This window comes from Lissotriton vulgaris, chromosome 4_1, assembly GCF_964263255.1.
Source record: "Lissotriton vulgaris chromosome 4_1, aLisVul1.2, whole genome shotgun sequence".
NCBI classification, from domain to species: Eukaryota; Metazoa; Chordata; class Amphibia; order Caudata; family Salamandridae; genus Lissotriton; species Lissotriton vulgaris.
Window position 1 is genome coordinate 1,095,701,942 of NC_141691.1, and position 27,074 is coordinate 1,095,729,015.

The following is a 27,074-nucleotide window of genomic DNA, read 5'->3' on the forward strand; positions in this document are numbered from 1 at the left end:
AGTTTCAAAAGTTCTTCGTTGAAAATACAACACTCACGCAGTGTTGGCATTAAGCAGATTACAGATTTGTTTTCTGCAATTTTCATGTATATTTTCTCGGGAAGTACGTTTTCATTTGGAAACAAATTGGAAAAGTAATTGAGTCTGCAAAGCTTGTTTGCCATGTTCAGTCAATAGTTCAATTCTTATATCTTGGAGAATAGTTGCATAATCAACATCATTTGCTTGTTGCATATTTGTAATGAGTTCTTTGTATTCAAAATATGACCAAGTTTTCACGTTTCCAACACTACCCAGAGACTTTCTGGTGTCTTCATGAGCAAGTGTTTTAAATACTGGTTGTCCTTTTACAGGATTCAGCTGCAGTAGATCTCCAAAAACGATGACATGTTTCTCTCCAAATAACACGTTGTACTCTGTTTTAAGAATTTGCTGCATTCTTAAATGCAAAAAGGCAAGCATTACGTTTGAGACCATGCTTACCTCATCAATAATGAGAAGTTTAATTTTCTTCAAGACTCTTGAAACTTCACCACAAGCTTGTGGTATTCCAATTTGTTTTCATGCTCCTAAGGTAGCATTAGTAAACGATGTAATGTAATTCCTTTGATGTTGTGTGCTGCCCACCCAGTTGGAGCAGTGACAACACAAGATAAATGCAACTCAGTTGTTTTCTATGGATAGCTTCTAATTACTTTAATTAAAAAACGTTTTCCTGTTCTAGCTTCTCCACTCACGTACATACGGATAGGTTGAAATAACGTGCATGAGCACTCTTCTTTTCATGAAGTAATCCATGGTCAATCTGTTGTCTCACTTGCTCATATATTTGTTTCTGTTTAACATTTAGTTGTTCTTCCAACTTTCCTAAGTCCATAATATCTTCTTGAGCTTGATGCATTGCTGCTTCCACCTCATTCATTGCGATTGCTGCTTCATTTTCAATTGGTTTATTTATTTATTTATTTATTCAAGTTTTTATAGCGCACAAATACCCGGAGGTGTCTCGGCGCTGAAAAATGAAAAAACATAAGGTTGAGAAGAGTGCTTACTGGTAGAAAAGCCACGTTTTTACCAGCTTCCTGAATGTCAGGAGAGATGGGCTGACCTTGATGTGTAAAGGGAGAGTATTCCACAGTCTAGCTGTAGCAACTATGAAAGATCTATCTCCCCATGATGATTTCTTTGTGTGCGGAATGGTTAAGCAGTGAGCTGAGAAAGAGCAAAGGGTTCTGGTAGGTATATACAGGCAAAGAGCTTTTTTCAAAAACTTTGGTCCAGAGTTATTGATTGCTTTGTATGTTATACATAGTGCCTTAAATTTCTTTCGGCTTCTGATTGGTAGCCAATGTAGTTGGCGAATGACTGGGGAAATTGATTTAACTTTAGGCGTGCTAGAAAGTATTCTTGCCGCTGAATTCTGAACCAATTGCAGCTTATTTAGGACTCTCCCCTGAGCATTCAGGAAGAGGCCATTACAATAGTTGATCTTCGACATAACCAGAGTACACTTGAGAGTTTTTCCTGCACTAAGAGGAAGGAAAGGAAGAAGTTTCCTTATCATTCTGAGGGTATCGAAGGATGAGGACACAACCGCATTCGCATGGTGAATGAACGAGAGCTTGTCATTGAACATAACACCAAGATTCCTAACCTTAGTGACTGGCTGGGGCGGGGGTCCCAAATCAGTTGGCCCCCAAACAGAAGACCAACCAGGGGTTAAACTACCAAAGGCCATTACCTCCATTTTATCGGAGTTCAGCTTTAGGCAGCTACGTGCCATCCAGGAGCTGATAGCTAACATTCCCTCCTGAAACCTGGCCGCCACTTGCATTCCATCATTGCGTACCGCCAACACCAGTTGGGTGTCGTTGGCGTATGAGGTTATTCTCATCCTGAGATCTTTAATGATCCTGGCCAGGTCCAACACATAGATATTGAATAAGGTCGGACTAAGGGAGTATCCCGGTGGCACCCCAAAGGGAAGAGAAAACACTGGAGAATAGAATTCGCCAAGTTTAACTGATTGAGTACGATTGGCTAGAAAGGACCTTAATAGCATTTTGGCCTTGTGTCTAATGCCCATGGCAGAGATACGGTCATTAGAATTGAATTATCAACCGTGTCAAATGCCGTGGACAAATCCAATAGAATAAGGACCGCTGCACCGCTTTGATCTAATATCATCCTTATCTCATCAGATGCCTTAATGCGGGCTGTCTCCGTCCCATGACCTTTCCTAAACCCAAATTGGGTGGCATCCAAAAGATTATTGTGGTGAATGAATTGAGTTAATTGGATGTTCATTATTTTTTCGACGATCTTTGATGGAAAAGGAAGGCCTGCAATGGGCCTGTAGTTTTTTGGTTCTGTGGGATCAAGATTGGCTTTTTTGAGTAGGGGTTTAATTATGTTTTTCTTTCCAAATTGAAAGATATGAGCCTGTGTGAAACATTGAATTAGAGATGTTGGTAAGAATAGGAACTATATGATCCGGAATAAGTTTTAACATTGAAGGAGGACAAGGATCGAGAGCGGATCCTGATTTGATGGAGAGGATAAGCTCTCTTACTTGTTTGGATGAGACCTGACTAAATTCTGCAAACCCTGTGGCGGGGGTATTGGTTAAACTATTTATGATTGGGGACTCTGACTTAACTTGCGTTGAAAAGTTGGGGTAGATTTGAAGAACCTTGTCTTCGAAGAAATTAGCAAGCGAATTACAAAGGAACGGTGACACATCTAAAACTGTACTTGTAGGTGTATTAGAAAGTTTGGCTACCACCTGAAATAGCTGCTTGGTGGAATTTTGGGCCGACTCTATTTGTGTTTGATAGTATTTGCTCTTTTCTGCCACAATAAGATGTTTATATTTGGTCAAGGACTCCTTATATAATTCTTTGGCATTATTATCATGATGTTTACGCCATTTTCTCTCTAGATTTCTGCACCATTGTTTTTTGAGTCTTAAAGCCTCTGAAAACCAGGGAGCTGAAGGGAGATTTCGGTTTGTGGAAACATTCTTGAGTGGTACTATTGTACTAAAGGCATTATGTAGCCAGGAGGAATAGTTATTGGCCGCTATATCGGGGTCTACTGTAACTTCCTGTTGGGTGGAGGAGAGCGTTTTTTGCAAAAGATGGATGTCAGTATTCCTCCATGCTCGAACTTGTTTCGAGGTGCAAGAGGTGGTATTCCTTGGCTTAGAATTTGTGATCTGAATAGTGCAGACTATTGCGGAGTGATCAGTCCAGGTAAGGGGTAGAACAGAGGATATGGAGATGTTAGTGTTACTAGTGAATAATCCATCCAGGGTATGAACTGCCGTATGAGTAGGTGTTGTGACTAGCTGGTGTAGACCTACTGACCGTAGGTCTGTTATAAGGGAAGAGGATTCCTTATCCTGTAAGGATTCTAAATGAAAATTAAAGTCTCCCAAGATGGTATAATCGGGGGTTCCTGCCATTGGTTCCATAGGGTTGTGTAGAGTTTTAAGAAAAGCCGCTCGAGGACCTGATGGACGATAGATCAAGATTCCTCTGAACGATTAAGTGTTGGAGAGAGTAATAGAGAAAATCAGTGCTTCGTAAAGCGATGAGTTAATTGTTTCGGTTTTTATTGCAAATATATCTCAATGAATGATCGCCAACCCACCACCCTTTTTAAGAGTCTATCCTGTCTAAATACACAGTATCCTTCTGGGGTGGCAGCACAGAAGTCAGGACCAACGGAAGAATCACCCCACGTTTCAGTTACAAATGCAAGATCTAGCTTGTGGTTGGTTAGTAGTTTGTATATTTCAATTTTGTGCTTAGAAAGGGAGCGAGCATTTATGAGCACAAAATAAATGAGATTAGGATTAATGTGAGACGGATGATCACTGTGGGTGGGAACAAAGTGGTTTGAGTTAATTTAGGCGAACAGTTGGGGCATCCAGCAGATGTTTTGTTGGTAAAAACATCCAGGCTAAAATGGATACAGTAATGATTGTCAATGGAGTTATTTAAATCCATAAGTTGTGATCTTGTGTAGGTTATTACCTTTTTATTTGATGTTGCTTTTTGGGAACCAGAAGGTCCAGGGGGACCAGCCCTGGGCCCGGTTGAGGCGCGGACGGGCACAGATAGGCTTGCCTTTGTCACGCCCGCTGCGCGCGCTCGCGCCATTTGCTTGTCTTATAGTGCCTGGGCCTGGTTGGGAGTGAAGACGATAGACCGCTGACCCAACCAAGATGGCGGCTGTCGATGGCCCTACCCAGAAGTGAGTTACCTTGAATTGAGCTGTTCCCCGGAGTCTCCCTCAACAACAAACAGTCCGCTAATGACTGGCGGTGGACCTGGGAGACTTTAGGGCGCCAAGGTGTTCTCACACTATTCGAGGAAGTTAGTAATTAAAAATTAAAATTAGAAATAAGTTTGTCACAATTAAAATATTAACTTTCGCCGCAAACAATAAAACTAAGTCAAGGAAATCATAAATGTTACCGCTAGGTCTGCGCTAAGTCTCATGGGTCAAAACAGAGTTCAACCTGCACTCAAAGTTCTTATCTTAATCAATTGCGCGCTCGTGCCATTTGCTGGTCTTATAGTGCCTGGGCCTGGTTGGGAACGAAGACGCTAGACCGCTGACCCAACCAAGATGGCGGATGTCGATGGCCCTACCCGGAAGTGAGTCACCTTGAATGGAGCTGTTCCCCGGAGTCTCCCTCCACAACAAACAGTCCGCTAATGACTGGCGGTGGACCGGGGAGACCGCAGGGTGCTAAGGTGTTCTCACACTATTCGAAGAAGTAAGTAATTTAAAATTTTAATTAGAAATAAGTTCATCACGATTAAAATATTAACTTTCACTTCAAACAATAAAACTAAGTCAAGGAAATCATAAATGTTACCGCCAGTTCTGCGCTAGGTTTCAGGAGTCAAAACAGAGTTCAACCTGTACTCAAAGTTCTTAAGTTAAGATCCACTAGGACCGGTTGTCGTATTGGATCTTGACTCAGCGCAGCAGAACTTTGACTGTCTTGAGAACTGTCTCTAGCAATCTCAGCTGCAATTGTAGCTTCTTGATCAATTTCATCGTTTAACATTTTCACATAATTTGCAAAAGCACTGCATTGTATGCTGTCTTTACAAGCATTAAAGGAATCTTCATCCCTCTGGAAATCTCCAAGTAATTCCAGTTCTGAACGCCATGGTTTGAATAGTTGTAAAAGAGCTAAATAGTAACATTCCCTTTTATCAACTATGTCGCAACTCAGCTTTCTGTGATTAATCAAATTTCCTTTTGTTTGTTTCACCAAACATCTTTCAGAACCAATGACTCCATATTTTCCATCATTGATGTTCTCTGTAGTATTCCGTTTAAAAGTGTAATTTTGCAGCACTTCACAGAGACACATGTTCTCAAGATGATGACTTCTGTTTGGGTAATATGTGTCCAACATATTCGTTTTCAAAATATCTGTACTTTCTGGATCTTTTTCAGCTAAATATTCAATTTCTTGTACAGATTTCAGTACTCGATTTTGCATTGCTGCAAGACCTAGACTCACCCAAATGATTCTTCTAGATTTGGAGTATAGACTTGCAGATGATAACCGATCTGAGCATTCATATGCTCTGATCTATCAATGGGATAACATCTTCAAACTGAAACTGTATAATTTCTTACTTAGAGTCTTCTCGTGAGAAATCTCTTCCCGCATTTCTTTCAATTCCGTCTTTTCTGATTTTGTAATATAGGATGTTACATATCGTGCAACAGCAATGGAATTGTCCGCAACATACTGAATATCCATGTTAGCATTCCACATGGACAAAATAACAGGATTGTAATCATTTATGTATTTTAACTCTTCATTTCTTCTTAAGTTGTAGGTATTTTTTGGAGAATGTCTTGTGATAGTATGTCGCAAAGATGACATAAAACTGTTCACTCTTCCTTTGGATATTACAGGACGTGGAAATGCAAAACGTCATTTGTTGTAGAACTTGTCCTTAGATTTGTACTTTCGTCGACAGTATTTTCCACATCGGTGGCTTTGGAATCGTAAGCCTTGTGCTATTAAGTTGTTTTCTTCCGTGCTTTTGGGTACAGCACATGTGGAATATTCTTCAACAAAAGACAAAACAGTATCATCCGCATCTGTTCCAAATTTGGAAGCATCTTTAATCCATAACAGCATATGTATATGAGGAACACCTCTTGCTTGATACTCCTTTCTCTAAAAGAAATCCACAGCTTCTCCAAGAGGTGGATTTTTTTATTGCAGATAAAAGACATCATAGCCTCAAATCTATGATTGAAATACCTGCATACATTAACAGGATCCAAAAAGCACAATTCTCCAGGTGTCTTGTATTCAATATTTTTATATTGGAATTTGCCTCTCAAAGAAATTCAAGCAAATCATCCCAAGCATACTCCACACAGCTTAGGGTAAGGAACCATGTTGGAGTTGCTAACGGCCACATGCATCAAAGTCCGGTTTTGCGATTCCTAATTTGCGATTTTTAGGGAATCGCAAATAAGGAATCGCAAAACGGGATGCATGATTGAAAGAGCATAATATTTGCGATTCGGTAAAAATCGCAATTTTTACCGAATCGCAAATATTATGTGAATTCCAATTTGCGATTTCGCAATTCCCTTTGATTCCTATGGGCCAAAAGGCCCATATGAATCAATGGGAATTGCGAATTCGCAAATTAGTATTCGCAAAATGTTGATGCATTCCATGGGTGAAGGGGGGGGTCCAAAGGACCCCCCCTCTGCACCCCTGAAATGTATTTTGAAGTGCATGTTTCAAACACACATGTCCTAAGGACATGTGTGTCTGTAACATGACAGTTTTTTTAAATGCAAATTAGAGCATTTTAACACATTTTCGCAAATTACCACGAGGATCAACCTCGTGGTAATTTGCACCCCTAATTGCGAATTCGCAATTTTAAAATTAATCATGCATTGCTTTTAAGGAATTGCAAATTTGTGATTCCTTAAAAGCAATCGCATTTTTGGAATTCGCTAAAAATAGCGATTTTACCAAAAATGCTTGATGCATCCCAAAAACCTATTTAGGAATCGCAAACGGCCGAATTTTGCGCTTCGCACCGTTTGCACTTCCTAAATAGGTTGATGCATGTGGCCGTAACTTCCGTAGCATACATGTCAGTTCTCCATGATGGCGGTACCATTATTCATTAGTACCATGCTGACATGCCATCAGATTAATGAGCTGAGATTCTAGATAATCAACTCTCTGGTGCAGTTTATCCATAAAATCTTTTGCTGATACATTTTGCAGATGTATTCCAGTTTTTAAAATGTGATTGACTGAATATGAAAGTCCAGACAAGTCAATTTCAAACAAAAGATGAAATATATAAGGGATACATTATCAAAATCTTGGATCTTTTGCATATAATCTTGTTATCCGATATTCAGATGCAGGAATCTGCACAGGACGTTCATCATATTGTCCTCCTTTTCTAGTTGGAAACAACTGTGGAAAACAACGAGTATCCAAGCTCTCTTCCCATACACTCATGGGACTTCCCTTTGCTTTTTTCATTTGGAACAACTCAATAGTGTTCTCTGTCACTTCTTTTGAATAAAGTGGATGCACACTGTAATGTTCATAGATTTCTTCCCATCTTAACATGTTCACTTTTTCAATTTGTCCACTTAACGTTTCAGTATCTTCTGTTAAAACTATTTCTTCTTCTGTGGTAAATATTTGATTTACCGTCCTAATTTCTATGCAGGTAAGTACTTAAACAAAAATAACTCAATCGGAAAGAAAGACGCAGAGTCCGTGGTGTTAGAGTTCTTAGGGGTTTTATTCCTTAAAAAGGAATGGTTCTGGTACCGGATATCGGGTTCCTGACACCACTGGGGTGCAGGAAGGGATAGAGCATACTTTATTGACAAGACATAACTTTTATACTTAAACCATATAATGAATACCAATACAGTAGGCGTAACAGCTGAGAGAAACAAGATAAAAACACACACGTGTTAGCAATACGTAATCAAAAAGGCGTAAACTAGGCGTGAACATAGAGGTGTGCTAGAAACGTCACATGTAAGTGTCACAAGTAGGTGGGTACTTAGCAGAAGTTTTGCAATGTCAGCAGAAGTCTGAGGCCTGGATGCGCGCGCAGCTGCATGACGTGTGATTGACGTGGAGCTGGAGGGTGCAGGGGACTTGACATTTACACTAGCGGAAAGAGACAGAAGTCTGGCATGTCAGATCAACTCGTACCTATATCATATCTGATATCTGATGTTTGGGAACCATATTATCTAGAGGGAAAGGTCTCTTGGGCAGAGGCTATTCTATACTGACTGTGAGTGCGTGTATAAGCGTCTACGTGTCTGCATGAGATGCGAGGGGGCATGGGCCTACCATGGTAACAGAAGCTATGAATTACTTGCACGGAGACAGTGAGGCCGGGCCCTTTGCTCTGCAGCTGGAAGGATGTTTACTTGAACTAGTAGGCAGGAATGTATGTTTGAGGAGCGGAGCAGATAATTCGAAGGTTGAATACAGTCTTGGCAGGCAGCAGGCTGAGCTAAGCGCCGTTAGCCGCGCAGGGAGTAAGGCAGAGGTCACGGGTACAGAGGCAGCCCAGGCTGAGGCGTTCAGAGTCAGAAGGCAGGAAAAGGCTCGATGGCAGAATTCAGAGGCCTACTTCGCCAGAGCTGAAAAACGTGTAAAGTACACCACAAAAAGACGTTGGCATGGCATACTTAGAAACGGAATATTCAACCCGTTCAGGGTGGATCTGAAAGAGGACATGTTAACGTTGGACGCAAATGTATTTGCGTCTTCATAGCTGGCACAGGAGGGAAGTTACATGCACTTTAAGCTCGTACATGGAGACGGTGGGGTACACGTTAGGGAACATTTCTTGACCATAAAATTTATATTTCCTCATTCCCTCCTTGTTCCCTACGGACCCTTCATGATATATCGATCCTCATGAACCGATCAGTCTGTTCTTGTAACATCATTTGCTCTTCTTTCTTCTTTTCGCGTTTTGAGTGGAAACTGGAATGTGGAATACAAGATGTGGCGCACAGACCACAAATCGCTGGCCCACACTGTAGGCACAGGCAGCAACTGAATACTATGACAAGGGCAATGCCTAGGAAGGATAGGATCTTCCATCCCCAAGCGGTCAACGTTGTCCAGAACCAACCGGACCAAGTCCAGGTGCCTGGATTCTGATGTATCAAACTTGCAATTTTATGAAGACGTGTGATAGCTTTATATACTGTTGGCGCGTTTTCTGGAATGAAAACACAGCAACTTGACCCGATGACCTTACAAGCTCCGCCCCTATCTGCTAGGATGACGTCAATAACAAGACGATTTTGGAGAACAACAACCCGCATGGCAGATTGCTCCTCTGTTAAGTTGCCTAGAGCGGAGGTAGTTTCATTCACTACTGCTTCGAGGGTTCTAGTTAATCTTCGTATCAGTTTACTATTAAAGACAGTACCTAAGTAGGGGAAGAAACCTTTATTGAAGTCTGTGTATTGCTCCCATGCCGTTTCAGTATAGTCGACAATCGGGAGATCTCTTCGGAGTCTATTCTTTACTAGATTTGTATTTCTGTGATAATCAGGAGGGGCTAGAAAAACAGGTGGTAGAAGGAATGCAATGTAACAGGTACCATCCCAATCTGGAGGTAAGCGTATGTATGCGGTATGGCCACAAACAAAGTAGGAATGACGGGTAGCTCTAAAAGAAGACTTGCCTTGATCACTGAATTCGACCACAGTAGTACATTTACTATGACCTAAGTGTACTGAACCCTTCTTTCTGACACATAAGTCACCTGTGACTGGTAATACTGACATAGCAGGAAGAACGGGTGCAGCTTCGGATTCAACAGTAAGAATCATGAGGTTAATTGTATAGTTACCTAATCCATATACTTCATTTTCTAGATCAGTTCCTATCCTAGTGGGAAGTCCCTTCTTGTCGGGATAGCAGGCGTTAAGCAGAACTAAGTTCAGGTTACCCCAAACCCAATTTCCTTCGAAAACAGCAATATCAGGATCTAAGGAATTAATTATTCTAAACCATGCTCCACATGAGCCATTGTGAGTGAACGGGTATGGGAAAAGAGGCAGAACTCCTTTGTATTTCTGATAGGGAGGGAGTCGGCCACATATCCAACAGTTTGTAGCATTATTAGTCTGATGGGAGTGATGTAACATACTAATGAATGTGTTGTTGCGCAGCGCAAGTCTGTAAGATAATTCATGAGGGGGTAATTTGCTAAAAGAATGTTCGGCAGTAACATTATAAGCAGGTTGTTCACGCTTGAAGATAGGGTAATATATGGGCAGCAATATACTGGCAGCAATAATTAAAAGACTTAAAAAAAACATAATCAATAATGTCACTATACAGTGACTACGGAGTGATTTACAATATGCACGTTTCTTGAGTCGTCTCTCTCTCTCTCTATCTCGGTCTAGGGGATACATGTCAGAAACTATTTAACCGATTCACCTAGGGGAGGACTTAAACAATTAAACTGTCTGACTTGCTAGACCGTAGTTTCGCTTTATACTCCTCTTGGGGAGTATTCTCTCTCTTGGGAACTTTAAAGTCACTAGTATCGAGGCAGTCCTTTGAGGGGGTGGAAGAGTCAGTCTCTGGCAACAGTTCATTACATTTTTTAATATGACTCGTGTGGATCCACCCCTTTCGTCCTTCAACTTTAATTGCCGTCCTCGTGGTCAGAAGGACGATCTTCGGCTCCTTCCAGCGGGGCTCCAGCGGGCTTTTCCTGTCGAAGTTGCGAATCAACACAGTGTCCCCTGGACGGACATCGTGTGGCTTTACATCAGTGTTGTCGGGGAAGGCTGCGGCAACCTGTGAACGACATGATTGGAGTGCAGACATCAAGGAGGCAAGGTAATCTGTCAGCATATTACAATCAACATCGGTTATTTTCTTAGGCATGGGCGTCCCCCACATATTTGGTGGTCGGCCAAAGACCACCTCATACGGGGATAGTCCTGATCTCGAATGGGGGACCATTCTCATATAGAACAGTGCAACTGGCAGGGCGACTATCCAGTCGACCCCTTTCTCCTTGCATATTTTGGCGAGGCGTGTTTTCAGTGTCTGGTTATGTCTCTCTACAAGGCCAGCGGCCTCGGGATGTCGGACGCAATGGAATTTCCACTGATATCCTAACAGAAGTGAAACCTGTTTCATGAGTTCAGATGAGAATGGCTGTCCGTTATCTGAGTACACGATACGAGGCAAGCCGTACCGTGGGAAGAATTCTCGAACCAGCTGCCTGGCAGTGGTCGGGGCAGTGTAATCTGGGACTGGATATGCTTCGGTCCAACGGGAAAGTGCACAAACAACTACGAGGACATACTTGAATCCTCGACAACGGTCCATCTGGATATAATCCATCTGGAGGACTTCAAAAGGGTGATCGGGAGGATGAAATCCACCTCGCTCTACAGGGACGCTTTTACCTGGATTGAACTGACAACAGATCATGCAAGTACGCACTTTCTGTTTTGCTGCTGCTCGTAAATGTTTGTTGTACCAGAGATTCTGTAAACTGTCTAACATAGCTTTTTCTCCTAGGTGTGCTGGACTATGTGCTGTATTTATTATGACTTGAACCATAGAGTCGGGGAGAAACCATGTAGATTTTCCCTTCCTCATCCATCCTTGATCTGTCTGGATCCCTCCTAGTTCAGTCCATTTCTTTATTTCATCTGGAGTAGCATGTGTCTGAATATCGATTACATCTAGTGTGGGATCCCTAACTGTCATACAATGTGTCAGCACTATTGTCTTTGTCACATCAGCTGTCTGGGTGTGAGTCAATGCTGTATGTTTTGCTGTTTGGTCTGCCAGGTCGTTACCCTGGGAAATGGAATCTGTAACTTTAGTATGTGCTTTACACTTCATGATGGATATGCCTGAAGGCAGATGTATTGCTTCTAACAGTGCTTGAATGAGGGGACCGTGTTGGATCTTGGCACCGTGAGAGGTCAAAAAACCTCGTTCTTGCCATAACACTCCGAAGTCGTGTACGACTCCGAAAGCATAACGTGAATCTGTGTATATGTTAACATTTCTGTTCTTGGCTAGTATACAGGCTCGGGTCAGAGCGATGAGCTCTGCTGCTTGAGCGGACAGTGTATCAATACGGTATGTTTCCTTAACTTCAGTTTCAGTGGTCACTGCATACGCGGCCACTAATTCTCCTGTGTTTGTTCTCATACATGAACCATCCACATAAAGTGTCAGGTCTGGATTTGTCAGTGGAACATCTGTTAAGTCTCGTCGGGGCTTTGTTACTGCATTAATGATCTCTATACAATCATGCGGGATGAATCTGTCATAATCGAAGGTAACAATGTTGCAGGATTCAGAATGTTACAGCGTCTGATTTCTATGTGTGGCTGGAATAGCGTTAATTCATAACCTGTCAGTCGTGCTATAGTCAAGTGTTGAGTCTGGGTTCGGTTTAGAAGAACCTCTACAGAATGTGGAACTTGTACTGTTAATGGATGTCCTAGGACAATTGAGTCGCTCTGTCTGATTGCTAGGGCTGTCGCTGCAACTGACTTTAAGCACGCAGGGAGTGCCTGGGCTACTGAATCCAATGTACTTGAAAAATAAGCGCAAGGCTTATGTGAACCTGCTTGATCTTGAGTGAGGACAGACAACGCTGTACCATCACGTTCTGTAACAAAAGTGTAAAAGGTTTGCTGTAACATGGTGTTGCTAAAACTGGTGCTTGACATAAAGCTTTCTTTAATTCCTCAAAGGCCTGTGTATGTTCCTGAGTCCAAGGGAGGGCAGTCGAAGTCGCTGCCTCCTGTGTTGTCAACTGAATGAGTGGTTTAGCTAGAAATGCATATTGAGGAATCCATTGTTTGCAGTACGAGGTGAGGCCTATAAAGGCCCGCACTTCCTTTTGTGTCTGAGGTTGTGGCATATTTACAATTAACTGGATGCGATCAGGAGTGAGCTGTCTCCCCACTTTGGACAGCAAGTGACCCAAGTACACAACTTGCTGAACACAGAATTGTAGCTTCGAAGGAGACACCTTGTGTCCCTTGTCGGCCAGAAAATGTAAAACTGTCAGTGATGCTTGTTCACATTCCGGTTCACTTCGTGCGGTGATCAGCAGATCATCGACGTATTGTAGTAAGGCGGTATTAACTGGCATTTGGATACAATCAAGTTGTCTTTTCAGTGCTTGACTATAGATGCTGGGGCTTTCTGTGAATCCTTGAGGTGCGCGTGAAAATTTGAAACTTCGTCCATTTAAACTGAATCCGAAGAGGTATTGGCTCTCTGGATCAATGGGCACACTGAAGAAGGCGTTCTTGAGGTCAATTACAGTAAAGAGCGTTGCTTCTGAATCAATAGCAGTCAATAAAGATGAGATGTCGGGAACCACAGGGTACTGTGGAACAATGCATTTATTCAGTTCTCGTAAATCAATCACCAGCCGATACACTGGCGGTGCATTGGGATCAGTACGTTTAAGAATCGGAATGATAGGGGAATTACAGATATTGGAGTCGGTTTCTACGACCACTCCTTGGGCAATGAGCTCTTCAATGATTTCCAGTAAAGCCACTACAGCATCGGGTGGTAACTTGTATTGTCTGATTCGTGGTAAAACAACTCCTGGTTTGAGTGTAACACGGTATGGTGTGATGTGCATGCAACCTACATCAGTTGGGCCTTGTGCCCACAGGTGTTTCGGTACATTTTTCAATCTGACATCAAACTCTCGTAATACATAGTGACCCTTAAAGTCACGCAGGAAAAGTCTAACTCCTTCCGGAGAACAACATATCACAGCTCCTAGAGCCTTCAATGTTTTGATACCTAACAAGTTTTCTGGACATGATTTCATGAGTAACAAGTCTGTAACGCGTGATAATGGACCCACAGCTAGGGGGACTGGTTTCGATACCTCATTCACAATAGGCTGTCCTGAAAAACCAAGGGAAACATTCTGTGAGCCTGAGAGGGGTGCCCCTGGGACTTCATTATGGCTGATTGTTGTGCGGCTTGCCCCTGTGTCAATTAAAAACGTTCTGTCTTTTCCCAATACTTGACTGTGTACATAAGGACCCTCTTGATCTACAGGAATCTCAATAAGAGGCAAGCCAACCTCCCTCTCTAGGCTGTTTCATGTGTATCGCTGATAATCGGGATAATCAGATTGGGCATACTGGTTCATCTGTCGTGAAACTTGCTGTGTCGCGGCAATGGGCTGTGGCTGTGATACCGCTGCGGTCTGTGCTGTATGTGGTGGAGCATGCATAGGTTGTGAATTCTGTGAAGTCTGTTGCTGGACCTGGTCTTGTCTAGGCGGATGCGGTCTTTCTTTAGTTTTACCTGTTGCTATATTGTGTTTCAGGACTGGACATTCATGTACGTAGTGACCTGGCTGCTTGCAATAGTTGCATGTCCCTTTAACGGGAGCTGCTGCATTACTTGTCTGGGTCGTACCCTTTCTCTGGCCGTCGGCTGGAACCGACTGGGCCACCAACATTTTCATTTTCGTGTCTTTCATACGTCTCTGTTCGTGATCCTGTTCTTCTCTAATTCTGTTCTGGTGGTATTGTAACATTTGTAACATCTGGGATGGCGTATTTGCTTGCCATGTACTTTCAACTTTATATACACGGTTCTTAACTGATGTCAGGGAATTCTCGACTAACTTTGTTACAAAAAGATGCGGGTACGACTCGCTACCTGGTTTTAGGCCACTATTAATAATGAAACATTTCTCGAATCTTGAATAGAAGTCACTGGTATCTTCATCGTGTTTCTGTTTACAGGCTGAGATTGCGTCCCAGTCCTCCTTTTTAGTTGTCAATAATCTGGGCAAGACCTGTACTATTAAACCTGGTAATGCTTTAGCTTTGTCCCCAAGGCCTACCCCTGGGGTACGACCTTTTTCCTCGTCTTCTATTTCAGTCCATATAATCTTTTTATCTCCCACCTCCCATTCTTTTTCCTTGAGTTTCTCGTAGATGCCGGTGGTCAGCAGTACTTTTAACAATTTCATGATGTCTGTATATGTGTAATCTCCCATGAGTAACATGTCTTTAAGTTCTCGGTGAAAACCTGCAGGGTCTTTATCATGACAGGGTACTAGTTTCTTCATTTCTAACAATTCTAACTTTGTTAAGGGTGTGTACACAAACACACGTTCCAAGGTGTTATTAGTACCCATAACTGGGTGTACTTCTCGTAAGGGATTCTGTCTGTCAAAATGCTCAAAATGACACATTTTTCGTTCTGGTGGCTGAGCTGAAACATATTGTGGACCTAAGAAAGCGTTATATTTACGTCGTTGCTCTAGAATTATTTGAATTAATCTGGTACTTAGGCCTCTCCATCTATTCATAAGTAGTGCTTCTAATGTATCCGGTAAGGGACCTGGATCAGAATGTTGTTGTCTGTATAACGTGATGAGATGCTGAATCATGTATATACCAGCTAATTTCTGCTCGTCTGGGGAAAGGTTCAGAAATGTCTGTGCTACTGTATCATCATTGTATGTGTTGGGATTGTCAGCCCATAGCACTGCTGACCGGGCTAGTTCCTGTTCATCCATAGAATTGAGTACATGGTACCCCATTTGTTCTTGAAGCATTTTATCGGTAACTTGAAACAGATATTCAGGAGAACTTGGTTTTGATATGCCAGAGAGAAAAACTCTCTTGCTTTCCGGACGAATGCCTTTCCTAAGGTAATTTCCCTTACCTACATACGCTATCCTATCTTTAGTCGTTTCTGGTTCTTCAGGTTCGTCCTCCTCCTCCTCGGAGTTGTCATTTTCATTTTCCTTTTCTTGTTCTTTTCTGTGTATTTCTATTACTTCCTTTCTGATTTTCTTGTACATGCTTGATATACAATTCAGTTTATCATGCTTTCCGTCGGCTATATTTTGACCCCACTTGTTTAGTGCTTCCATTTCTTCCTGGTCTACCCCAGGCCTGTCTCGGTCTCTTATTAAGCAATTTATGAAAAAACGTAATACATATGCTTGAGTGTCAACTTTCTGGTGTGCCAGGGCCTCTTTAATACTTTCGGGATTTTCCCCAGTCTGGACAAAATGATATATTCTATCTAGGTGATCAGCCATCCCTGGGAATAACACTAGGTAATCTGTAGCTTGTCGCAAGCGTAGTGATGCTATCAACATTCTATCGTCTTTACCGGGTACTGGATCGTATCTGCAAATTGGAAGGGGTTCTTTGAGCATGTCGAGGCGGGGTGATTGGGGTGTATGTTGCTTCAGCATGTCCCTAAGGTTGAATCTGTGTGTTGCTGGCGGGGTCTGGAGACCTCCTGCCGCACCTCCTGAGGCAGAGGCTTGAGCATTATTTCTCTGTGGAGTCTGTATGTGTATCTGAACTTGTCTCTTACTGGGATCAGGCGCAGTCGGATTCGGTATATTAATCTTAGGTGCGGGAAGTGGTGGAGGTGGAGGAACAGGTGGAGCAGGCTGTCGATCGGGTGAACCTTGTTGCGGCAATGGCGGGATATGGTCTTGAGGCGAATTGCCACCTCCGTCACCGTCAGTAGGCGGGACGCGGGCACGTGGATTGGTGTAAGCGGGTGCTACATCGTCTAGATAGGAAGCAAGGAATATATCTTTGGTGGTCCTGTGATTTACTTTAGTCAGAACCAATGGTGGCGGCAGATCTTTCGGTATTTCTGAAGTGGCTTCAGGCAAACCCTCGTCCACTAAGTACATACCATTTACAAGAATGTTTCGCATGCGGTCTACTTGTTCTGCTTTTACTCGGATCCCTTCATTAACTAATTCGTTTTCTCGTACTCTTTCCGGCTCTTCTCTATGTCTGTCTTCTCTACGGAGGGCTCTTTCAGCACGTTTATGTGATTCTTTACGCCAAAATTCTATGGCGTCTTTCTGAGATTGTCTGGCTTTCTTTTTCCATAGCGCTTCTTCTACCTTCATGATGCACTTGGCATCCCATGTTCCTGTAACGGGCCATCTGTGTCTCTCGTCTAGGTGCTTAGTATAATCGGCCAATAAATCTAGATACAATATGGCATCTAAGCCATGCTTATGGTACATAAAATTTCCAGGAGTGTCCCTAGGGGGGATAGGAATTTCTTCCTCTAGCATCCCTTTCCTAGTTCCTATCTGTCTTAGTTTATTGAAAAACGGCATCTTGTTACTTAGTACTGGATACTCGATACTTGTTACTTACTCTGAACACAGCTAGTTACACAAAAACACAGTAATGTACATCAAACAATCACTCATACCACGACATTAATCACATGAAAACATGTTGAACATATATCACTACCCTTGATACTAGATGTACTGCTAAACAGCACAGATACACTGTCGAGAACAGTGCAAGAACTTGAATGCTAGATATACTGCTAAACAGTACAGATACACTGTCTAAAACAGTGCAGACCGCGTTTGTGTACCCAAACCCGTCTTTACCGGATACATAATAATGCACCCGTCTAGATACGTCCCAGCAATGGTACTCACCGGGAAGCACGGAACAGAAGGCCTCGGAAAACTCGACTGGACTGGACCGGACTGGACTCGACTCGACTCGACACGTGGATACTTCGGAAACTGGTGGGCCTCTTGACACCTCGGACCTTGCTTCTTTCGGCTAGGCTCTGGTCGGGATCCTCCGCACTCCTCACCGCCTCGTCTGGGTGCTGATCGCAGTCTCCGTCACCTCCGTGGGCCAGAGGGAGATACAGGAAATCCTGCGGGTACGCGTAATTGTCCGTCTTGACTTATGGCAGGGGGCAAAGGTTGCAACGCACCAACCGGCGCGTAAGGTGGGGGAGGGGTCCCTATTCGGGCGCCAAAATAATGTGGTAAATATTTGATTTACCGTCCTAATTTCTATGCAGGTAAGTACTTAAACAAAAATAACTCAATCGGAAAGAAAGACGCAGAGTCCGTGGTGTTAGAGTTCTTAGGGGTTTTATTCCTTAAAAAGGAATGGTTCTGGTACCGGATATCGGGTTCCTGACACCACTGGGGTGCAGGAAGGGATAGAGCATACTTTATTGACAAGACATAACTTTTATACTTAAACCATATAATGAATACCAATACAGTAGGCGTAACAGCTGAGAGAAACAAGATAAAAACACACACGTGTTAGCAATACGTAATCAAAAAGGCGTAAACTAGGTGTGAACATAGAGGTGTGCTAGAAACGTCACATGTAAGTGTCACAAGTAGGTGGGTACTTAGCAGAAGTTTTGCAATGTCAGCAGAAGTCTGAGGCCTGGATGCGCGCGCAGCTGCATGACGTGTGATTGACGTGGAGCTGGAGGGTGCAGGGGACTTGACATTTACACTAGCGGAAAGAGACAGAAGTCTGGCATGTCAGATCAACTCGTACCTATATCATATCTGATATCTGATGTTTGGGAACCATATTATCTAGAGGGAAAGGTCTCTTGGGCAGAGGCTATTCTATACTGACTGTGAGTGCGTGTATAAGCGTCTACGTGTCTGCATGAGATGCGAGGGGGCATGGGCCTACCATGGTAACAGAAGCTATGAATTACTTGCACGGAGACAGTGAGGCCGGGCCCTTTGCTCTGCAGCTGGAAGGATGTTTACTTGAACTAGTAGGCAGGAATGTATGTTTGAGGAGCGGAGCAGATAATTCGAAGGTTGAATACAGTCTTGGCAGGCAGCAGGCTGAGCTAAGCGCCGTTAGCCGTGCAGGGAGTAAGGCAGAGGTCACGGGTACAGAGGCAGCCCAGGCTGAGGCGTTCAGAGTCAGAAGGCAGGAAAAGGCTCGATGGCAGAATTCAGAGGCCTACTTCGCCAGAGCTGAAAAATGTGTAAAGTACACCACAAAAAGACGTTGGCATGGCATACTTAGAAACGGAATATTCAACCCGTTCAGGGTGGATCTGAAAGAGGACATGTTAACGTTGGACGCAAATGTATTTGCGTCTTCATAGCTGGCACAGGAGGGAAGTTACATGCACTTTAAGCTCGTACATGGAGACGGTGGGGTACACGTTAGGGAACATTTCTTGACCATAAAATTTATATTTCCTCACTTCTCCCATATAAACATTCTTATAATATGTATTGTTTTTTATCAAACATAATGTTGCCTTTTGCACTTTCCTAACATTCACTAACTCCTGCCAGATGTTCTTATTCTTGGTCGGCACACCATTAACAAGAATAACTAGTGTCAGTCAGTCAGTCAAGTACACTTTATTCGATTGTTAAAATCATAAAAGGTATAAAATTCAATGTACATACATTCCTAATGCAAGGTAACACATAGTTAAAACAAATTAGCTGCAGGAATTATGAAAGGTACAATTCATTATAAAGATTTCATTTCAATTCAAGGAGTGTGAACAGCACAAATATTAATAAATTCATATTCTTGTTAAACGAGATTTCGTTCTTATCGCAGCTACCAGGAAACTAGCAACACTAAATATAACATAAGTGCTACCTAGGAGCTGAAGGTAAATTACAGCAGGCCTTACTTGAGTAAAGCCTTCCTTCCTTAAAATAGGTAACAAAAATTTTGCCCTTTCCACAGTAAAAAAACGTGCAGAACATAGTAAAGTGCATTGTATTTTGTACAGATCTATTGTCGCATTTACAAAATGGGGCTGCCTTCGGTTTCACCCATTTAGGGAAGCTACCCAACTGGAAGTGGATTAAATTAAAACGGAACTTAGTCAACAAGAACCTTTGAAATGGTTTAGTGACAATGGCAAGATATGGTTCCATTGAGGGGGAATGTAGAAGCAAATAATGACTTCTGACGGTTGGCTTCATCAGTTCCCTTTCCTCTCGTGCCAGTCTGGCCCCCTCCATGTAATGTTTTTTGATCATGCCAATGTCCTCCCTCCTAATACAAGAGGGTGAGTAAAAAAGTTCCGGGCGACCCATCTCAACTAAGGATCTTTTTATGTACTCCAGCCAGGGCACCCTATTGGAATGATCTAAGGACATGACGTCAGCCATGATAGAATGGTTAAGGGATAATTTGCTGTTCAATCAGGTCCTTAGCCAGAAGATTATTGGGGCTAGCCGTAACTTGTCGGAAACAAAATCCAACCCCAGCTCCACATGTGTTGAGAAGGTTGGGGTAGACTGTGGGACCGACAACAGCGATCTTAAAAACCTATTTTCCGCCTTCTGGATGGTGTCGTCTTTTATGTAACCCCATAAAGGGGAACCATATGTTGCAAGTGCAACGCATTTGGTGTTATATATCTTTAGCATTGCCTGCATCGGCCTGGCCCCTAGCCTTTTAGAAAACCACATAAGTGAAGCAGTTGATCTTGCAACTGTTAGGCCTCTCGCTCTGACCTGTGGTCTCCATGTTCCTCTCTCATCAAAGAGTACTCCTAAGTAGGGAAAAGCGGCCACCCTCGAAACCACCTCCTCTTTGCATTTAAAAATCATCCTTTTTCCCTTTCTACAGTGGAGGCCTACTACCATGGTATGGGATTTATTGGCGTTAATCCTTAAATCATGTTGATCCATGAAGGCCCGAAGGCGTCCAACAGCCGTTGCAGACCTACACCTGTACGGGCTATAAGTACTGCGTCGTCCACGTATAAGAGGGCAGGTATTTTAGCCTCACCTATACGCGGGAATCACCCTGTACCGCCTCCAGATAGCTGCTTAGGCCATTAATATACAGTGTGAAGAGGAGGGGGGCCAGGATACAACCCTGGCGCACCTCACGCATGGACCTAAAAGAGGTCGTGCATCTACCCTTATTAGTGACTCTGATCTTAGCAAACAATTCCTGGTGTAGTGATGCCATGAAATTTACCAGGGCCCCGTCTATACCCATCTTCAAGAGAATATCCCATAATTTGGTTCTGTTTACCAGGTCGAAGGCTGAGGAGAGGTCCATAAAGGCCAAAAATAAAGACCCCTCTTTGGCTACAGTGTATTTAGCAAGTAGAAGATGTAAATTTGAACACTGCTCGACCCTACCTCTCTTCTCCCTAAACCCATATTGGGCATTGGCTATGCCCCCGCTACTTTCCACACTATCCCTCAGTTTCGTCAGAAGGACTCTGCCAAGAATTTTAATGGCAGAATCTAAGAGGGATATGGGTCTGTAACACCCAGGGTCCTCCCTCTGTCCCGTTTTGAAAATGGGTACTATGACTGAGGTGGCCCAGGAGATGGGGATAACATTTCCATTAGCGGCTGTGAAAACTTTGGAAAGCACTCCTGCCCATAGTTTCGGGGAGTGCCGGTAAAAATCTGCGGGCACCCCATCTGGGCCTGGGGCTTTGTTTTTTGAGGTTTCCAAAATAGCTGTCTCGACCTCGTCAGTAGTAAAAACTAGTGGGGCATACTCAAGGGTTATAGCTTGGGGGCCCTGATTCCCGGGTGATGGGTCTCCATACACTGTTTTAAAATGGGCAAGCCGGGGCGTGGCCAAGATGGCGGGGTGAGCGGACGCTTCCTCCCGCAGCTCCTCCAGCCCGACTAGGCTCGAGCCCTTTTCTTCAGCTTTTCTCCCCCCGCTGATGCTCAGCGGATGAGAGGAGTGTGGCGGAGTACCTGGTGCACGCATTGATGTCGCTCTGACCCTAATCGCTCCGGTGGAAGCGCCTCAAAAGACCGATCGAAGATCGAGGGACGACGGAGCGCCCAGGAGGCGAATCGAATCGGAGTGCTGTCCATGCGCCTCGGCCGGGCCTAGTGCTGAAAGTTGGCGATCTGGGTGGAGGCCGTCCCGGCGCTCGACGGAGGTCGAAGGAGAACTACAGGCTAGCGGGCCCGCTACGCAGAGGACTTTGGTTGCGCGATTTGGCGCTCGCACTTGAGGCGGTGGCACCCTGCATGGCGAGGGCCCCGGTCCCGGGATTGGAGGGCGAGCGGCTTGAAGCCGGGGACAGTTCTGCCGACTCTTCTAAGTAACAGTGCAGCCTCGGCTGTGGAACTTTTCGGACTGCCTGGTTTCTGGGGTGCCGCGGTGGTGCCGCCGGGCTCGGGCGATCTGCTTGGCCTCACCCAGCCGCCATTTTGTCCCCGAGAGGTCGGTGTCGTTGGCCTCCCCCGGAGTCCCTTGACAGCGGATTCCTGCGCCCTCCGCCTCTGCACGGCTATCTCCCTGTGGAGCGCACTGGCCGGGGCCCCCCAAGTATAGGTTTCAGCTGCCGTCCCGACTGGGCGCCCACGGCTGGTAGTGCCCGGACTGACCCGCCATTTTGTCGTCTGTGACGTAGCCCCCCGGTTCTGCCGGGATCTCCCCATATCGAGTGCTTGCTGGTGGTTGGGCATTCCCCGGAGCGGTCGGGCCTGTGCCCACTTTTCAGTTGAAGCGCTTGGAATGACTGGAAGAGGTGGTTCGAGAAAGGGGGACCGTACCCTGCCGGATATGCTTGGCAGGGCCCAGCAGCTACGGGACAGAGCGCAGCCGTCGCCGGGGTCTTCCCGGGCCTCGGTGGATGCGTCTGGGGGAGAACCCCCTGTCACAAGATCTTTCATGGAAGAGCTGTTTAATTCCCTTAAAGAGGACTTCCAGACGCTGAAGCGGGAAGTGGCTAGCGAGGTCCGTGAGGTCCGCAGAGAGGTGGAGGGCCTCGGTGAACGGGTTGAGACGGTGGAGACGGCGGCCCAACGCCGGGACGATGAGATTGTCCACTTACAACAAGACGTTATCCGTCTCCGGGAGCAGTGCGTTGAGCTCCAGGCCCACTCCGAGGACCTTGAGAACAGGTCAAGGAGAAATAACATTCGAGTGCGTGGTGTGCCGTCTGCGGACGAAGGGACTGACCTAGTGGGCTATCTGCAGGACTTGTTCCGGGAGATCCTGGGGGAGGCCGCGGACTTCCCTATCCGCATTGATAGAGCTCACAGAGTTGGTCGACAGCGCCAGTCTTCGGCGCCCCCGCCGGACATCTTAGCCTTCCTGCCCGACTTCCCGCTGAAGGAGCGCATCATGTCTGAAGCCCGCAGGAAACAGCCACTGACTTTCCGGGAGCGGCCTGTTGCGCTCTATCAGGACCTGTCCGCCATCACCCTGCAGAAGCGCAGGTCCTTCAGGATTGCCACCGACTTCTTGCGCGAACAAGAGACGCCGTACTCCTGGGGGCATCCCTTTCGCTTGATCTTTCGCTGGAATGGAGTGCTGCATCAACCACGCTCCTTGCAAGACATTTGCGGTGTCCTGGGGCTCACGGCTACAGAGGAGGATGGAGCCACGCTGTCATGGAGGCGATCAGATAGAAGGGGCCGGCGGAGATCAGCGAGGAGACGATCGACGGCGAGCGCTGGGCGTCCTGATTCCCCTACTATCAGGGCAGAAATGGCCGGTGCCTTGAGGGCGGCAGCCAGGGACTTGGCCGACTCCAACGGCGTGGCCTTGACAGCCTAGACTCACTCCGGGGGGAGATGAACATAGCTTCTTCGATGCCAGGTTTGGGGCTGGGGGGGACGGGGGGGAGCGGGTGGAGGTGAGTGGCTGGACGTCCACTTTTCTATTTTCTACGGACTTGCCCGTTTTGGGGCTTGACTGAGACAATGGGTTGTTTGAGTTGGCATTTGGCTGGTTGCCATGGGTGTGTTTGTGGTGGGGTTGGGTGTTGTTCTAGAGTTGGGGAAGTCCCGTCCGATGCTGTCCATGCCCACGCTTGGCCTGCTCTGGCCTGTCCCGTGCTGCCGCCCCGTGCCCCCCCACCCTCTGGTTCCTTTCCCGCAGCATAGCGTTCCTGGTCCCTGGGAGACATGTCGTCCCTGAAGGTGGTGACCCTTAATGTTAAGGGACTGAATAATCCTGTTAAGTGCAGGGCGATTTTGTCTCTGCTTGAGGGGACGCAGGCTGATATTTGCCTTTTGCAGGAGACCCACTTGTTGTCCCGTGACTGCCATAGATTGCGCTCAGCTAAATTCCCCACCCAGTTTTTCTCCTCTGCAGCGACCAAGACCGCGGGGGTGACCATTCTCATAGCGAGCTCCTTTAGGGGGAGGTGCTATATAAATATGCTGAGCAGAAGGGGAGGCTTCTGGCATATCGCCTCCGGCTGGGAGGCATAGCGTTTACAGTTGGCTCCATCTATAGCCCGAATGACCACCAGGAACGCTTCTTGGACTCAGTACTGGTGGATGTCACTGCCTCTCCCGATCGACATGTTATTCTAGGGGGGACCTTAATATCGTCTTTGATTCCGTATTGGATTGGTCGGCGCAGCGGTTTCCGCATACTGGAGAACTTTCCCAGGCTGTGAAGGCCCGGATTGCGGACATGGACCTACACGACCTTAGGCGCTCCATGCACCTCACAGATAGGGACTACTCCTACTTTTCGCATGCGCACCGAACCTACGCGCGGTTGGATTATCTCCTGGTTAGTGGGCCGATGTGCGCCACCGCTATGGCGGCGGACATTGGGGTCCTGACTCTGTCTGACCATGCGCCGGTTACTGGCACGTTTGCGTGGCCGGTGGCCTTCCCCTCTCGGGGGGTGTGGCGCCTCAGGGACACCCTTTTACACAAGAAGACGGTGGTGAAACGTATTGAAGAGGTCATACAGGATTATCAGACTCACAATAGTAATACCGACACTTCACTAGCGACACAGTGGGCTGCATTGAAGGCGGTTCATCGGGGGGAGTTCATCTCCATCTCCTCGGCGGAAAATAGGGAGCGGCAACGGAAGAGGGATGAACTGACTGTTCAGGTTCGGGAGCTTGAGCAGGTCCACCGCCGTACGGGTGCTCCGAAGGTTTGGAGGCAGCTGAAAGCGGCAAGGAAGCTCCTGTCGGCGCTGGACCTGGATAGAGCGGAATACGCTGCCTTGCGCTTGAAACATGCCTACTACACTGGGGGGGACAGGTGCGGCAAGCTCCTGGCACATCGGCTTCGGGTCGCGCAACAGCGTAACGTGGTGAAGGAACTTGTGAGTACAGACGGGGTGGTCGTTTCCGGAGACGCGGAGGTGGCGGAACCCTTCTGCAGTTTCTACGAGGCGCTGTACGCTGAGGAGCCCTCCTCTCCGCGGGACGCCGAGGAATATTTGGAGTCGGTGCCCCTTCCGGCGCTGGATCCCGCTCAGGCGGAATATCTGGAGCGGGATATTCACGTTGAGGAGGTGATTTCCGCTATAGCTCGGTTGAAGCACGGGAAGGCCCCGGGCCCGGACGGTTACACGTCCCTGTTTTATAAGACTTTTTGCCCGGTTGTGGCCCCTGTCTTGACTCGGCTATTTAATTCCTTCTCCGACCCGGGAGCCATCCCACCGGATCTCCTGAGTGCGACGGTCTCGGTGATCCCGAAACCCGGGAAGGACCGGGCTTTATGCGGCTCGTATAGACCCATCTCGCTCCTAAATGTCGACCTCAAGCTGTACACGGGGATTCTGGCGTCCAGGCTGGCCCTACACCTCCCCGGTTTGGTTGAGGCGGACCAGGCTGGCTTTGTGCCCGGCAGGCAGACGGTCGACAATACCAAGCGGGTGACGCACGTTTTAGAGAAGGCCTCGCGGATCCCGGGAGAGCGGATGTTGCTAGCAGTTGATGCGGAGAAGGCCTTTGATAGGGTGCATTGGCCATATCTCGAGCTAGTTCTCAGGAAACTGGGAATTGGTGATAAATTCCGCACTATGGTCTTCAACTGCTATAAGTATCCTTCAGCGTCTGTGCGAGTCAACGGGTGTAGCTCCCGTGGTTTTGCAATCGAGCGCGGCACGAGGCAGGGCTGCCCCCTCTCTCCACTCCTGTTTGCTCTCTACATGGAGCCGTTCGCCCAAAGGATCCGCCACAATCCGGATGCTATTGGGATCAGGATGGGCCAGTATGTCCACACGGTCAGCCTCTATGCGGACGATGTCCTGCTGACCCTAGATGACCCTAGGAGGTCCTTACCCGCCTGCATCCAAGAGTTGGATGCCTTTGCACGTGTGGCCGGCTTTAAAATGAACATGAGCAAGTCGGTGGCTTTAGATGTGTCTCTGGCTGTGGACACTAGGAGGGACCTTCAGCGACTCTTCCCTATGCAGTGGTCTTCGTCCCTTGTACCATACCTAGGGATCCTACTGGCACCCACGCTGCCAGCGATGGTGGCAGCCAACTACACTTCTCTCAGTAAAAAGATCAGGGAGGAGCTTGGCCGCTGGAGTAAGGGCCTGCTGTCCTGGCTGGGTAGGATCGCGGCGGGTAAGATGACGGTCTTGCCCCAGATATTATATCTTTTTCGTGCCCTGTCTCTCCAGCCTCCAGTGGGCTGGATTCGACAAACGCAGGCCGACATCTCCCGCTTTGTCTGGCAAGGCCGCAAGCCGCGGATGAAGAGGGTCCTCTCCACGCTTGCCCCGGAAGCAGGGGGCCTTGGTATTCCGGACCTCCGTAAGTACTTTCAGGCGGCGCAGCTACGATACCTTGTAGAGTGGAGCAGGTGGGAGTCCGACAAACATTGGCTTTTTCAAGACCAGGCGGTGGCAGGCCGCACCCCACAGGAGGTTCCATTCTTGCGCCGTGCTCATCGCCCCCCCAACCTTTACGCTTCTTTCGTTACGCGGGTCCCCTTGAGGGTGTGGGATGCAGTCTGCGAGGCTCGGGGCCTTACCACTTTCCCTTCACCGTTTACACCCATAGTGGGTAATCCTGACTTCTCCCCGGGGGGATGGAGCCGGGCGCTTTTTCCCATTGGAGGACAGCGGGCTGCAGGGCGCTCTTCCAGGTCTATGGGCCGGAAGGCGTGGTTCCCTTTCAGCAGCTTTGGCAAGAATTCGGCCTGACGGAGTTGGATAGACTACGTTACATGCAGGTCCGGCATTGAGCCCTCCAGCCCCAGGTGCGGGACACCGCTGATCGTCAAATTACACCGTATGAGCGGTGGCTGGTGACCCGAACCTCCGATGCTAAATTGATTACAGATCTTTACAAGCATCTACAACCCCCGCCGTTCCACTATTATAACCCAGGGAGGGAACGATGGCACAGGGAACTGGGCAGGACACTCAGCTACAAGGAATGGGACCAGATCGCACACTGGGCACGACACTCT